The 15,282-nt window shown below is 40.8% G+C and overlaps 1 non-coding gene across 1 annotated transcript; it reads right to left on the bottom strand.

Moving 5' to 3' along the window:
- Positions 1-245: 245 nt before the first annotated feature.
- On the bottom strand, positions 246-364 carry LOC145407605 (5S ribosomal RNA). Its single transcript, XR_013898755.1, has one exon. It is a non-coding gene; the product is annotated as a 5S ribosomal RNA (ribosomal RNA).
- Positions 365-15,282: the final 14,918 nt, after the last annotated feature.

Raw genomic sequence — 15,282 nt, 5'->3', positions numbered from 1 at the left:
TCTACTAAACATAGCATACAAACTATTCATGTCTATATTAAAAGAAAAATTGGAGAAACAAATAAACCAAAACAAACTAAACAATGACGTGCAAGCGGGTTTCACGGCAGGAAGAAGAATAGAGGTTCATTCATTGCCAGACGCCATGTATCCCAATCGGGGTGGCCAAGGCTTAGAGTTAATTGTTTTACAGGGAGGGGCACTAATCCTCCACCAACCCCACTTAACACGTAGGGAGAACGTTATGCCAACAGCATCTGGTGTTCCCAGGTGGTCACCCATCCAAGTACTAACCAGATCCAACGTTGCTCAACTTCGCTGATCAGACGGGAAGCGGTGTACTCAACGTGGTATGGCCGTTGGCAAGAATAAAGGTCAATTTATTAATTCTTGAATACTGTGTAGAGCAAAGTTATAGAAATAAATTACTACTGATAGTAGCAGCAATAGATTTTTCAAAAGCGTATGACTCAATAAAATGGGAAGAAATTATAACAGCCCTAAAAAATTTGAAAACCCACGAAAGCCTAATCGACATCATAAGTGAGATATACCGCGGGAATAAAACCATGATAAAATTAAACCAAAATGTAGAACCAGTAATAGAAATCTCCAGCGGTATAAGGCAGGGCTGCACAGGATCGACCACCCTTTTTAAACTTGTAACATTTAAAATAATCCAAGAACTAGAAAGTACAGGCCTAGGCTACAGAGATGACAATATAAAAATAAATACTCTATTTTACGCAGATGATGGCCTACAATTTTCGCAATCAATGACAGATGCCAAGGCAAACATACGAAGATTAATAAACGTAGGCAGGGAATGCGGGCTTGAAATAAATAAAGCAAAAAGCAAATTTATTACATTCAACATGGATCGGCAACCAGAAAAAATTGAAGATGTAGAAGTAGTTACATCCATAACATACCTGGGAGCAGAAATAACAAACTCAAAAGACTGTTTAAAAAAACACGGGCAAAACATGATAAACAAAGCCCATAAACTAGCCAATACAAGCTACTCAGTGACAGCAAAAAGTTGCAACAAGCTACTCATAGGTAAGACATTCTGGAAGAGCCTTGCATTACCTAGCATCCTGTATGGAGCGAGAGTAATAGCATATAGGCAAGAAGAAATAAACAAGCTACAAAGAACAGAAAACTCGGTTTATAGATCTATTCTAGGGGCAGCAAAATATACAGCAGAAACAGGGTTAAGAGGAGAGATAAGAGCATCCCTAATGAAAACTAAAATGATGAAAATGAAACTAAATTACATGCTAAGTATCATGAAAAGAGAAAACAGTCTGGTTTACGAAATAACAGAAATAATATAAGGAGGCAAGGAGAACAGGTGGATGAAAGAATGTAAGAAAGACCTAAAAGAACTGAACATAAATTTTGACAAGCTAAAAAACATCAGCAAAGATGAAATAACAACAAGACTACATGAATGGGACACAAAAGTGTGGAAAACAGAAATGGAAACAAAAAGTACACTAAGAATATACAGAAAATGGAAGACAGAAATGGGTGGGGAAGATATGAAATATGACAATACACCAGCCTCTATCACCTTCTTCAAGTGCCGCACCAATACAATGAAATTAAATGACAGAAAAAGGCACTCACAAGAAGAAACAAAGTGCATAATGTATGGCAATGAGAATGAGGATTTAGAACACTTCATATTAGATTGCCAGGCATACAGGGAAGAAAGAGAAAAACAACCAGAACTACAACAACCGTACGTAGAAAGCAAAGAGGACATATTAGGACAACTATTATTTGAAGCGGAAGATTTTGAATGAATAAAACAATTCACACATAAGTGCTGGAAAAAGAGAGAGAAAAAAATCAAGGAGCTCTGCAATGAATAAACTGTAAAACCAAGAGATACTACAAGAGGGGCCATTGAAAAGGCTATCCCTCTACCAATCATCGAATCGCATCGAGCAGCCAGGGTTCCCAGATCATTGTCAGACTCCCCCACCACAGAAATATGAAAACCCCCTTTATACAATATCCCCCCAAAATACCCCCAAATGTAATTATTAACTAAACTATGTCCTTGCCACTAAAGTAAATGTGGGGTAAATAAAGTTTCCATTTTTTTTATTTATTTACACTTAATTCCTTACATATTTTAATGCAGAAAACACTGAAAGCAAAAAAAAAAAAAAATCATGCAAATTTTCCTTTATGGACATCAAAGTGTTAGATTTTTATTACCAGACTCTGACTCCCATTCCTTTCCATAAGTTTGCGTGTACTTAACTCACATCCTCATTATGACAGAATAGCCACAAGGCACATACGACACCAGTGAAGGGCTACAGTACTTATGAATGAGGCAGCTAGGCAAGAAGACACTAAACAGTACAGTGCTTCAGTAGGCAGGGGTCACGGAGGAAGAGGCAAACTTAGTCAGGGTCTCAGGGAAGGGGTGAGAGGAGGGGGAGTGGTGGGAACAGGGGGAAAAGTAGGCTTATCAGTAAACACCACGGATTAGAGGTGTTGAAACGACTTGACCTGACTTCCCTTCACCTCACCCCACCTGTACAGGAAGTCACAGGGAGACAAGGGGCAGCTTTGGCCTCACTCCCTCCTCTGAAATTAATCCCGCCAAATTTCCCCCCAACCCACCAAATGCCTATTTTTCCCCCTAAATGAAAAAGAAAACCCCCAAATTTGGAGGGAAACCCCCAAATCTGGGAACCCTGCGAGCGGCTCCGATCATGTTACCCCTACAGAATGCCAAGTACAAATGGCATATTTGTGGCGGCCTCTGGCAACCCCCCAAGCATGTGCCGTAGGGGGCGGACAGCTCGGGACAAGGGGACAGTATAAAGGCGCGTTTTTGTGAGGCCCAGGCTTGAGCCTGGCTCGAGCCAGACTTAAGCCAAACGTCCATTCCCGTTTTTGCGGTGCCTAGGCTCAAGCCTGACTCGAGCCAGACTCAAGCCAAGTCGATCCACCCCTGGAGCTGGCTTGAGGTAGCTCAAGCCCGGGAGTGTGACATCATATGTAAACAAAGATGGCGTCTTCCATTGTGTTGTATGTGCTGTTCTCACTTTTTTTTCAATATGCCACGAGTATGTGGCTTGCACCGATTGATTTTGATATACAGATATGCTAGAATTTACAGTTGATGCACATGAGAGAACATGTGTAGCTAGAGTGAATTGGACAGCTCTTTTGTGGTGCAGATCAGATCAGATGGTGTTCACTCAGTATTGCTTTTGAATTAGAACTGGGCTGTTCGTTGTCTATTTTTTTTTTTCTTTATGTTTTAAAATACGTTTTCTAGTGTTCCATACTTCACAGAGGTATTTCTTGTAGTGGTAGAATTTTTTATCTGTATCATCTTTTGCATATGTTAATAACAGTATGTTCTTCAAATTGCCTTCTTCTACCTCATATTTACTTCTTATATCTTTTAATGCATTACAATTTTTAAAGAAATGTTCAAGAGTTTCTTCTTGTTTTGTTACATAATTCACAATACGTATTTCCACCAACATACCTTGCTCTCCAGTTTAATTTGAAAGTGTTCGAGCAACATCTGTGGAGCAGTATAGAACCCTGTGTGTTTTCATTAAGTTTTTCTTCCTTAATGTCTAGTTTTTTCTCTAAAATATAATTGAGGATTTGTCTGTCCGTTCTTCTCTCCAACATTTTCTTTTTTTTCGTATTCATTTACCTTCTTCTTTATTTCATCCTTTTTTAAATTGTCCAGTTGGTTAGTATTTCTTATGCTGATTTCCTTCATATATTCCTGAATATTTTTTATCCATACATCTCCTTTTTTTTTTTTTATACAATTCTAAGAACACTTTTAATGCTAATGAATTATTTTCTTGCAAAAAAAAGCATATACAGTAATGAGTGGATGAGGAACAGGGGCGTCAAAGAAGCTGAGAGGAGGAAAAGGGAGTTATATGTAGAGAGGAGGAGAGAGGTGAAAAGATTAGTAAGAGAGAGTAAGAAGAGAGTGTATAAGGAATTTGGAAGGAATCTGAGTGCAATGTGGAGGGAATGTAAGAAAATGTTCTGGAAAGAGGTAAAGAGAGCTACACAGAGTGCCAACGAAGTTAGTTGGGGTGTGAAAGATAAAAATGGAGATTACTAGTGGAGAGAGGAGAAAAAGTGAACAGATGGAGAGAACACTTTAATGAACAGGAGGAGTCCCTCCACGGAACACTGGTCTGTACTGCTCCTGTACAAAATAAAGAAGAGTAAAGGTTTCCTTGGTGACTCGCATATTTCTGAAGAAATCAAGATCTTTCTGATCCAGGTGATCACTGAAGCCTTTCTGCTTTCCATGTGATTCTCTGCACCAACCCAAAGGAACATAATGTAATTATAAAGTATGGTTTTGCTAATATTATTTATATAAATTTTTTTTTGAGGGGGCGGGGGGACACATTGACCTAACAGCAAAATAGCTCACTGAAGGGAACACCTGAATGGAAATGAGGGTCAATTTTTAGTTTAACACAACCACTGATCTTTGCATCAAATCTGAGTGTTTCCAATGGTTTTTGGTGTGATTCATTTGATTTTGCCCTTCAGATCTACTGCCAATCAATGGTTTTAAAGGAATGAATATTTTTGCAATCACCTTAGAATCCACTATTTCTTTTCAGAAATAAAGGTCAAAATGAACAGAATCACACCCAAAACCATAGGAAACAGTCAGGTTTGATGAAAAAATATGTACTGTGGGCCTACTACTTACCCTAACCCAACCCAACCTAATGTAACCTAACCACCTAACCTAACCCAACCCAACTCAACCTAATGCAAGTATTATTCATTTGCGAGCAAAGTGCATAGAATGAAAAATGGTCTATATTGGCCCAGAACTTATTTCGTAAACTTATGTTTCTAAGAATCTTTGGTTGTGCGAATCTAAAAATTGTCCGAAATGAGCACTATCAGATACCCAATAATCACAAGGCAATGTGACCCTATGGCAGAAATTCCCCACACATTCAATACGTTGTTATCACAAATGAATATCATCTTGATAATTCCTTTCCCCTGAAAGTATGGACTGATAAAGAGTTCATAATGCAGGTACAGTTCATGCAACATACAGGGAGTGCTGCCTGTTGCATGCACACCTGAATGAACCAGACATGCACTCATACAGCTTGTTGGCCAACTTAATACTTAAATGGCCAATCATCTGCACCCAAAAGAAAAAAATAGATATAAAAATATATAAATCTGGCAGGTGCAACATCTGCATGATGAAGTTAGTTCATCTTCTACCAAACTGAATAAGGCATGCCAAACTCTTGTCTGGATGATCCTACATTCAAATTTTAGCCAATCAACATATAGTCAGCTGCCTATGCCCATCATCGTCCTTTCCAAAATATTTGACAAACTCATTACCTGCTGCCAAGATAACTATTGGCCTATGAAGCCTCTTCTCAGCTACCTAGTCACAAACAGACACTTATCAAAAACTGCCTTAAACTCATACTCCTGACATGATCTAACCAGTAATACAACCATAATTTTTTTTTTTTTCCTATGTGTAGATGGGAAGTGGGAGGTAAAAATGTGGAGATACTTGTGCTGGGGTATGTTCACCTTATACAATCTGCTTCACACAATTATGGAAGTTTGATGTTCCTTAATAGTAAAACAATGGCTGTAAATTTACTGGCCCTGCCAAGCCTAATAAGTACGTAAAATGAAGCAATAACCTATTATCAGACTTTTACTCACCAAACTTTTGATATGTGTTAGATCTTACGAATATCAAAACCTAACCAGTCCATGATTCCAGTTGTTTCCTACCGTCAACAACATAACTTTTTGACCACATTACAAACATGATGGTCACAAATGTGTTGTCTCCAGCATTATTATTAAGCTTGCTACCACTACACCATAATATCAATAAGAGTTCTGTCTACTTTCCCATACACTGTCACTGAGAGTACCTTGTTCCTAGGGTTCTCAACAAGCACCCCAAGTTTGTAAATTTAAAACTTTCCTTATATAATGCCCTTCATCCTTCCAGTGGTTAACACAGCTGCTTTATGTACCTAGTGCCTGTTGCCATTAAAGACGACAACGCAGTGACCTGGCTCATGTATTCGTCTACAAGAGTGGACACAACAGTCGCAGACTCCTGTGTCTCTGCAAACAACGGAAAAGTTCCCATCTGGAGGGAAGAACTACTGCTTAGATCGAAAATATCTGATTCTCCAATATCTGCCATGCTGCTTTGCGTCATCAGCTGACCGGGGTGTTTGTTTACATTCATCAGTACGGCTCGAGTACTGTTTTTGCGGGGCAACTTTGGCTTAAGCCAAAGAGCGAAGCCAGGCTTGAGCCTCAGGTCTCACAAAAACGCGCCTTAACGCTACAACGGTCATTGATCAAAAGTAACCTACGAGTAGAAAATAATAAAGTGAACGCGCTACCACTAGACTCTACCTCATACTTCCATAATCATAACTAGACCGCGGTGCTTACCCCCCCCCCCTTAGTGAGAAATCGCTCTAGCACCTCCACTCGCTTAGAGACCCTGGACTACGGTATACTGATTTAGAATATTCCGCCTCAAGTGTTGTTTTCACTATATTCCCAAACAGTATCCTGCGAGACACTACTAACCCTACCTATTGCGAGACACTACTAACCCTACCTATTGCGAGACACTACTAACCCTACCTACTGTAGTTATGAGGTCATGACCACCCAGAATATCGTGTCTGTAACATCTGCTGATTCCCCTGTCTGACTAATAGGCTACACGTGTAAAGTTATTGCCTGGAGTTTTTGTGTCCTGCCTCTCTCTTAAGCCCCGGTCTCGAAAGAGAGCCCCGGTACACGTTAGGTGCTTAAGGAACGGGAAGCCGAACCGAAAACACCTAGCATTACAAGTAGTATCTCATCTATCTATATACCTAGGCTGCTTCCCCCAAGGAAAGGGAGGTAGCCGAGACAGGACGACACACTCCCCATTTACTCATCCATTCAAACACATTCATTCGCATCTTACCCCCAAAGGGGAGAACGGACAGATCCTCACCGCACCACACCGCACAAGGGTCAACTGCGCAATGCAATCAGTGACATCCGCAGCAGGGCCCGACAGCAGAACTGGTTTACCCCTGCCACATCATAACAGACCCATCCCCTTACCCGCACCTGACCTGACTAGCTGATCAGACCAAATGCGGGAGAATATCCCCTCAGGGCTGCGTCATCACTTATTCATTCACAATTTCTCTCCATTTATTTCTGTCACGCACAGCCACTTTTTCTTGCTCAACAGACATCCCTCTCGCATTCAGCGCTCTCTTCACACTGTCCATCCATCCTATTCGTGGTATAGAAATAGTATTTTTGAGAGCCAGATTCCATAGGGAGGGAGGATCACAGCAGCCACTGACATAATAGGGTCACATGACGCTCAGAAATGTGTTACGTCACTGCAAAGGAAGTCTGCATTATCGTACTCCCCTTGACGATGACAGTATCAGTCAAGTGGTGTGACTCCTCTCTGTATTGTTACGTGATACTGCGTTGCCATAGGTAACTTGGCTGTGGATTTACCCCGTATCACTGAATAAGCTGCTACGAAATCTGACTTCCATATACATAGTCCTCTCTCTCTCATGTTTGCTTCATTTAAATGTCCAAGAAATAATAAGGTCAGAGAATAAAAATTTTAATTAATTTGAATTCTCTTTCCAACTGTGCTTTTTTGTTAACATATTTTTGTATTCTGTGGTTGGTTTAATGTAAGAAGATATTCCCTTAAATAGATCATTTAATATTTGAGTGAAAATACATCACTATTCACTGTAACAAATAGCATGAACTGAAAAGAAAAAAATCAGGAGATAACCGTAGTGAAAATGTGAATAATCGTCACTTTATTAATAAAATTAAGGTAACGAAATTACAGAGAAAAATCTAACCTTCGGGATAAAGGGGGAAGCGTTCAATGTCGACAGCACCACACGTCGCACTACAGAACAATCAACAACTGGCGCCGGATTCACGAAAGGCTTACACCGAGCCTACACCCTACGTTGAGCGTAGGTGGTATTCACAAAGCATACTACGCTAATGCGACGTTGTCACATTTCTACAAATACTTACACCATCAACTTGGGACTCTAGTGGAGATACTAACTCATATTTATATATAATGACAAATTATCATGCAACATGGGTAACATTTCGATAAACTTGGTATTCTATGTACATTTCTATGGGTAGTAGCACATTATTCTCGAAAAAGTAAAAAAATGCAAGAATAGATATGGCATTTCGACGGCCCCAAAACAAAAGGATCTCCATACCGGTAGCATAAATACCTCGGCTCAAGCACACGCAATCTTGAGGAAAAGTATCCTATTTATTACAAATCCTTATCAGATACTTAACTTATCAAATACTACTCACTGATACATATCCACTAAAATACTTATTCATCCATGAAGAACCACGCCTACATCCGAAACTACTGTATCACCGAAACGTATTTATCCCACACCTCTCACGGGTTTTGAAGTCAGAGGAACGTGAGAGTTGTCCTGCATCTGCCTCCATTTATCCAGCAACTCAGCAAGATGGAATTATTATTCGTAGCAGTGGCACAGGAGACAGTGTTTTGTATTAAATATGTTTTATATTATATATGTTTTATATTATATATGTAAAGTAGTAAACAAGAAGAAAAATGCTGTACTTGATGATACCCAGTAAAGTTATGTATTTCCACTGATTTCACTGCATGATCAGTTATTCTCCCACGAGGTGATAAATCTTGACTAGGCTACCATGAGATGATACAATGTCACACCTGAGATGGGCCCCCTCTACCTTGGTGCCAGTCCCAAGGCCAGATAAATGGGGAGGGTTCTTTTTCTTCCCTGCTATGTATTTTTTTCCCTTTTCTCTTACCCCATTCTCTTCTTCCAGTCTTGTTAAAGCTTTACAGTAAGCCCATTAGGTTGGTTAAACAAACATCTAAAAGGGATGAGGTGTAGAGATATTGAAACCCCAGCACCCACCACATTTGTGGTGCAAATAGGCCCATAACCCAAACAACTCCTCTCTGGAGATGGGAGGGAACTCATCTTTCTGGTGGAGTATGGGATTATGGAAAATCCTCCTTGGTGTTAACTGTAGGCCAGCTGCTATATAACTTTTTTATAATTTAAAAATGCATTTTAACCTGTCTAATAAGCTTCTTGCAAAGCCTTTGCAAGACTGGCTTGAATGGTTAGAAGTCATCCAAAGCACAAGAAATTACAATGATGCCAAGGAGTTCCTTGACATCAAGTAGTGAATAACGGGAACTTTGAGGAGTGTAATAGTATTTCATGAAATGTCCTGGTAAAAAGACAAACTTGTCTTTGATACCAAACCAGTCCCATCCTCCCCAAATTTCTTGCAACCACTTCTTTGTCAGAGATAAAACAGACTACTTGGATGAACCCTCCCTCTCTTGTCAGAGATAAGCCAGACTATTTGTATGAACCCTCTCTCTCATCATTAGACCTTTAACATACAGTAAGATTTACAGTACGTTATTTGTCACTTCCATATGGCCTTAATACAAGTAGAGCACCCAGCCTCTTAACTAATTTTACATGGATATGATAATATTAGTATAGTATAGTTTCTTTTATTTTGTATACAAAATACATGTATTGTAATAAGAAAAATACCTATCACAGTTATTTATTACACTTTCACTGCATTATCAGTCTTCATAATACTGGCTTGAAGGATTAGGTTTTACAGAGGAATTACAAAAAAAAAAAATTACCTGCATTATCAGTCTGGCCTGACAGATTAGGTTTTACAGAGGAGTCATCCAAAATAGAAAAAAAAAAAAAAAAGATTTACCTGCATTATCACGGTTTTAAACTGGCTATATTCCTTCTGTCTGCACCGTATTATTCTCTCCCATCCTCTACACATGACCAAACCAGTCCCATCCTCCCAGAATTTCTTGCAACCCCTTTTCACTGTAGTCAAAGACAAACCAGACTATTTGGATGAACCCAGCCTCTTGTTTAAATTATTTCACAAGGATAAGAGAAGTTAGTACATTATAGTTTAACTACTATCTATACTTTATAAATGAAGTAAAAGTGTAATAAGAAAAAATTTGTACTTAGGTTTAAATCCCATTACAGTTATTTATTGCACTGACTTCACTGCATTATCACAGTTATTTATTGTGCTGACTTCATTGCATTATCACAGTTTCACACCTATCACAGTTATGTGCATTGCATTCAATACACTGTCACAGTTTTATACTGGCTACCCATAGTACAGATAGTACTAAATAATAAAGGTCAAAGAACCTGGGAGTGGCATTAGTTACCCAGGCTCTCCTGCAAAGCTGCTTTGTGGGGACCCACTCTTGGCCTTCCTTAGGGACTCTAGGCTGTATGGACAGACTGCTTTAGGAATGTCACCATTGTCTAAGGCTATTCTGGTGCCATTCTGGTTAAAATCTTCACTAAAGACTTAAAAGAATTATCAATGGAGGACATCGTTGTATTTAAAGTATTTATGCCTGCCTCCATCCCTCGTACTGCGGTCAGCATTTCTTCTTGCTGGTGGATAATCTGCTTGGAGGAGTCACTGTTCACAGCCACACTACAACTAAGTGAACTACGCCTCCTCTTCCTAGGTGTAGGCCATGCACTCACATCCTCAAAAGGTGTGTCCTCTGTTACACCTGAAATAAAAAGACACGCTTAATGTATGAAACAAAAGGTATAAATTTCCTAGAACGGGATGCCACACACAAGTCTTTATGCCAGCTGCTCACCATTTGACTGACCTCCCTTAAAACACTTCAGTGCTGACATTTCCATTCACTAAACCTGAACCCCAACCCAGCCACTAACTTGTTGCTATATATATATATATATATATATATATATATATATATATATATATACACACACAGTATACCTTTTACTATCCTGCCTCTTCTTCTCCCAGTCCAGTAAAGGTTTTGCAGTAAGCCTATTATGCCATTAATCTCAGCAATACAATATCATCAGCTGACAACACCACAAGCTCCCACACCCCACCCTCATTCATTAGAGCCAGTCCAACATTTCAAACCTAATAAGTAATAATTAGTACGGCTCTGTACTGAACATCAGCCTTAAAGCAAGGCATGTGATTCACCAGCTATAAATGCCACAGTGCATTAGGAAGAAGGAATTATATGTATTGATTGCTCAGTAATCATCACCACAACACTGAACTAGTCTTACCTCCAACAAGGATATCATCAGGCAGGCTTGAATTGTTTGATACTGTAGCTGCATGTGCTGGATATTCAGCCAAGAGACATCGTTTGACATGACGAGGTGCTGGTGCTTGCTCAGCAGCAGTTCCAGGAACAGGAAGGGCTGCTGGAGTCACTGGTGCTGGCTGAGAGGCAGATTAAATGGAGTCAAAGCAGCAGGCTGAGCAGGGGAGGGAAAGGTAGCTGCAGCAACAGGCAGGGTAGCTGGCCCTCAATGGCTTTGTCACCAATGAGAGAGAGCAAGGTCTCCTCCAGTGGTGTGCACTCCTTACAGTCCAGTGGCCCTCGAACTAAAATAATAAGCACCAGCATTAGATGTACAGGAAATTCTTTCATTTTTTCATTGATGAAAGGACACCATAAAATTTCAAAACCACAAGCAGGATACACTGACACTAAAGTATACTGTATGGTACTGTAATTGCGGTCCCTTCCCTAAACTTAAGGAAAAAAAACTGTTTTTGCTAACAGTGCTGCATGTTTTACACATGTAGTGACACCCTTACAATTTTTAATAATGTAAATATCCCTGTCTCCTCTAGTATTGATATCCTTGGAATAACACTGACAGCCAAACTAAGTTGGACATTTCATGTCAGATCTATTGCTAAAGCTACTTCTAAAAAACTGGGACTACTGTAACGAGTTTGAGAATTCTTCACACATGAGCAGTTGATCACTATAGTATATAAAAGGCATGTGCATTCTCAGATGGAATACTGCTCACCTTTGTGGAGTGGTGGCATTGAGGCATTTGGACAAAATTCAAAACAAAGCTACTAGATTAATCAACAACCCTGCAGTCTCGCAGGACCTTCCTCCATTGTTCATGCGAAGAAATGTTGCATTCCTTGCTTTACTCTACAGATAATATTACGGCAAATGTTCCGAGGAACTTACTTCATTGTACCACCTTTTTGTATGTTTCCCTGTAGTACTAGGGCTGCTGGGAAAGCCCATAATTTTACACTCTCACCACCACTATGTAGAACTTCCAATTATCAAAATTATTTTATCCCCAGAACTACTAAGTTACACTCTGGAATTCACTTCCTTGGAGTTGCTTTCCAGAAACATTCAATCTGCAACAGTTCAAAATGGACCTTTTATTTTTCCTTCGTCCATTCATTGTCTCTTTTAAAAAATAAAGTCATTCATTAAAGATATTGCCTAACTTAAACCTAACTTTCCTATAATTCAATAGTGTATATATAAAAATATGTGCACTGCATCTAATGTACTTAGACCCTTTATCAGTTTTCAAAATTATAATGCAGTGCACAATATAATATCCATGCATTTATGGTATATATTTACAAGCACACCCACAAAGCACCCTGGGCCTTTAACCTAACTTGTTCTTGTGTAGGGGAAAAAAATGGCACATAAGAATAATGATTAGGTTAGGTTAGGCTGGGCTGGGTTACGTTAGGTTAGGTCAGGTTGACTTAGATTGGACTGGGTTAGGTTAGGTTTAAGTTAGGTTGTTAGGATAAGTAGGTTAGGTTAGGTTGGGCTGGGTTGGGTTATGTTAGGTAAGGTAATAAGAAATATGTAAACTTTGAGGTTAAATTGTATGAATAAATTCTCAAAATGTGCCATTTTTTCCTAGCCTGAAGAATGTGCCATTTTTTCCTACATTCAAATAATGAACACTGTAAAACATGAACACAGCAAGATCTACAATGACTATATTCATTAGATTTTTTTGGTGCCATTGTGGATGTACTTGTAAATTATGTAACATAGGACAGTCATGTGCATGCTCGGGGATAATGACGGTTTTGTCTGCTGTATTTTTTAATTAACCAGTCTGAGCTGCTGAGCGCCTTCTCTCTGCTTCCTTCCTCTTCAACTGCATTTTCAAATCGCTGAATCTTTTTTTGACCTCCTCTACATTTCTAATGCAGGGGGCCACGCTGTTCACCGCAGTGGTTATTGCTTCCCATGCGGCTCTCTTTTGCTGAGCACTAACCCTGGAAGATAACTTCTCCATAATAATTGTTTTTCTATGAGCTACCTCACTAACGAGTATATCACACTCTTGAGGGGTGAAGTTGTCTTTCCTCCAGTGATAAATCACTTTTCTTTCCATGTTGGTGTTTTATGTAGCGCCTGACGAACAACTACCGAGTGGCGATGTATGTACAATGTTTTCAAAGCGCGTGTTTTGCTCGTGACGTCATCACTGGATTCGCGGTGAATGGTCAGTTCTAACTCATGACGTCAAGTAGAAACCGCGTGATTGGCCAGATTATGGCGCATGCGCATTCAAACTTTCGCCCTTACGGCTGATCAGCTGAGCTTACACTTTGCTTTGTGAATATCATCTAGCGCGGGCAACACTGGAGGGTGTAAGGAGACACGAGTGGCAAGCGTAGTCGCTTGGCGTAGTATCAGTGTTAGTGAATCCCGCGCCTGGCCTTGAGAGAATTGCCGCCAGTGTTGCCAAGCAGAAATCTTCAAAAGCGCTAAGCTCAACTTTAAAACCCACTAAACTATAGGTAAACAGTTCAAATTTTCGCGCTAAATTGAACTTCAAAATGCGCTAGATATAGAAGAAAATCTAATATTTTTTGGCGCTAAATTATTATGAAAAGCACTAGATCTAGTGCCAAAAGCGCTAAGTTGGCAACTCTGATTCTCGCACGTAGCCACACGATGCCAGCTAGGGCGCCTGTGGGCTATTAGAGGTGCCGTAGTAAGTTTTATAGGACTTCATCATTAGCCATGTATTCTGCTCCTTACACTTAAACCTTCATTTGCATGTCGTTTATATCATTTTATTAGCCACATAGTGATATACCAGAGTTTATTATGTATAATGTGCACAATGAATTGCGAAAGAAATCATGTTCAGGAACCTTTAAAACTACTGAAAATACGAGCATCTGACCAACATTATGGTAGAAAGACTGAGATATCCTCAGACTACACTGTCTCTCAGAATATCAATATAGTTTTAATTTCCAGGTGTCCCCAGTTAGCCCTGGGGACTGGTGTATTGGTATGGGGAACTTTCAGCACGTCGTCTGCTGCCGAATTCAGTCTAGGCAGCTCTCTCCCAGTTACTATGCATGTAATATTTGTGGATTATTTTTACTCCATTGTCGAACTGTGACATATAGTAATTAAAATACCCGCCGCTGCCGGACCACCCACCCCGCCACCCCCCACCCCACCACCGAGCTGCTACCACACCACCACCCCAGGACGACACCACGGTGGGGCTAGTGACCCAGAACAAGAGGGTCACCGGGACACTACTGTTCTGAGTCCCTCTTCCCCGCAACTATCCCAACACCAGGTAAGCGGGAAGAGACAACGACCCTGCGAGCAGGACACCCGTCACCAGAATCGGGGTGGGACTGAACAAGATTCAGTCCCAGGTAACACCATGTCGACGGCCACTGTACGTGACAGGGAAGGAGCGACCACTGTACGCCCTTCAGTTGCTTCCCAAAGGGCAGGCAGGTTCACGGCTACGGCCGAAGTACACACCAGAGCAGACCCTCGGCTATGGCCTCAGTGTGTACTGGAGAGGGCGCGGCCTCTGTGCACCCCTCTCCTGCTTTTCTCTCCTACGAGAGCAACACTGCGTCGACGGCCACTGTACATGACGGGGAAGGAGCGGCCACTGTACGCCCTTCAGTTGCTTCTCTAAGGGTAGATCAGCTACCGGCTACAGCCAAAGGACGTACCAGGGTAGACAGGCCCTCGGCTACGGCCTCAGTACGTACTGGAGAGGGCGCGGTCTCTGTGCACCCCTCTCCTGCTTTTCCCTCCTACGGGAGCAACACCGCATTGATGGCCACTGTATGTGGTGGGGAAGGAGCAGCCACTGTACGCCCTTCAGTTGCTTCTCATAGGGCGGGTAAGCTCGCGGCTATGGCCGCAGTACGTACCAGGGTAAGCAGACCCAAGGTCATGGCCTCAGTACATACTGGAGA

The sequence above is a fragment of the Coenobita brevimanus genome, chromosome 73 (genome assembly GCF_032717465.1).
Source record: "Coenobita brevimanus isolate Jiangsu-jjx chromosome 73, ASM3271746v2, whole genome shotgun sequence".
NCBI lineage: Eukaryota > Metazoa > Arthropoda > Malacostraca > Decapoda > Coenobitidae > Coenobita > Coenobita brevimanus.
The sequence above is the reverse complement of the archived record's forward strand: the minus strand, read 5'-3'. Positions and strand labels throughout refer to the sequence as shown.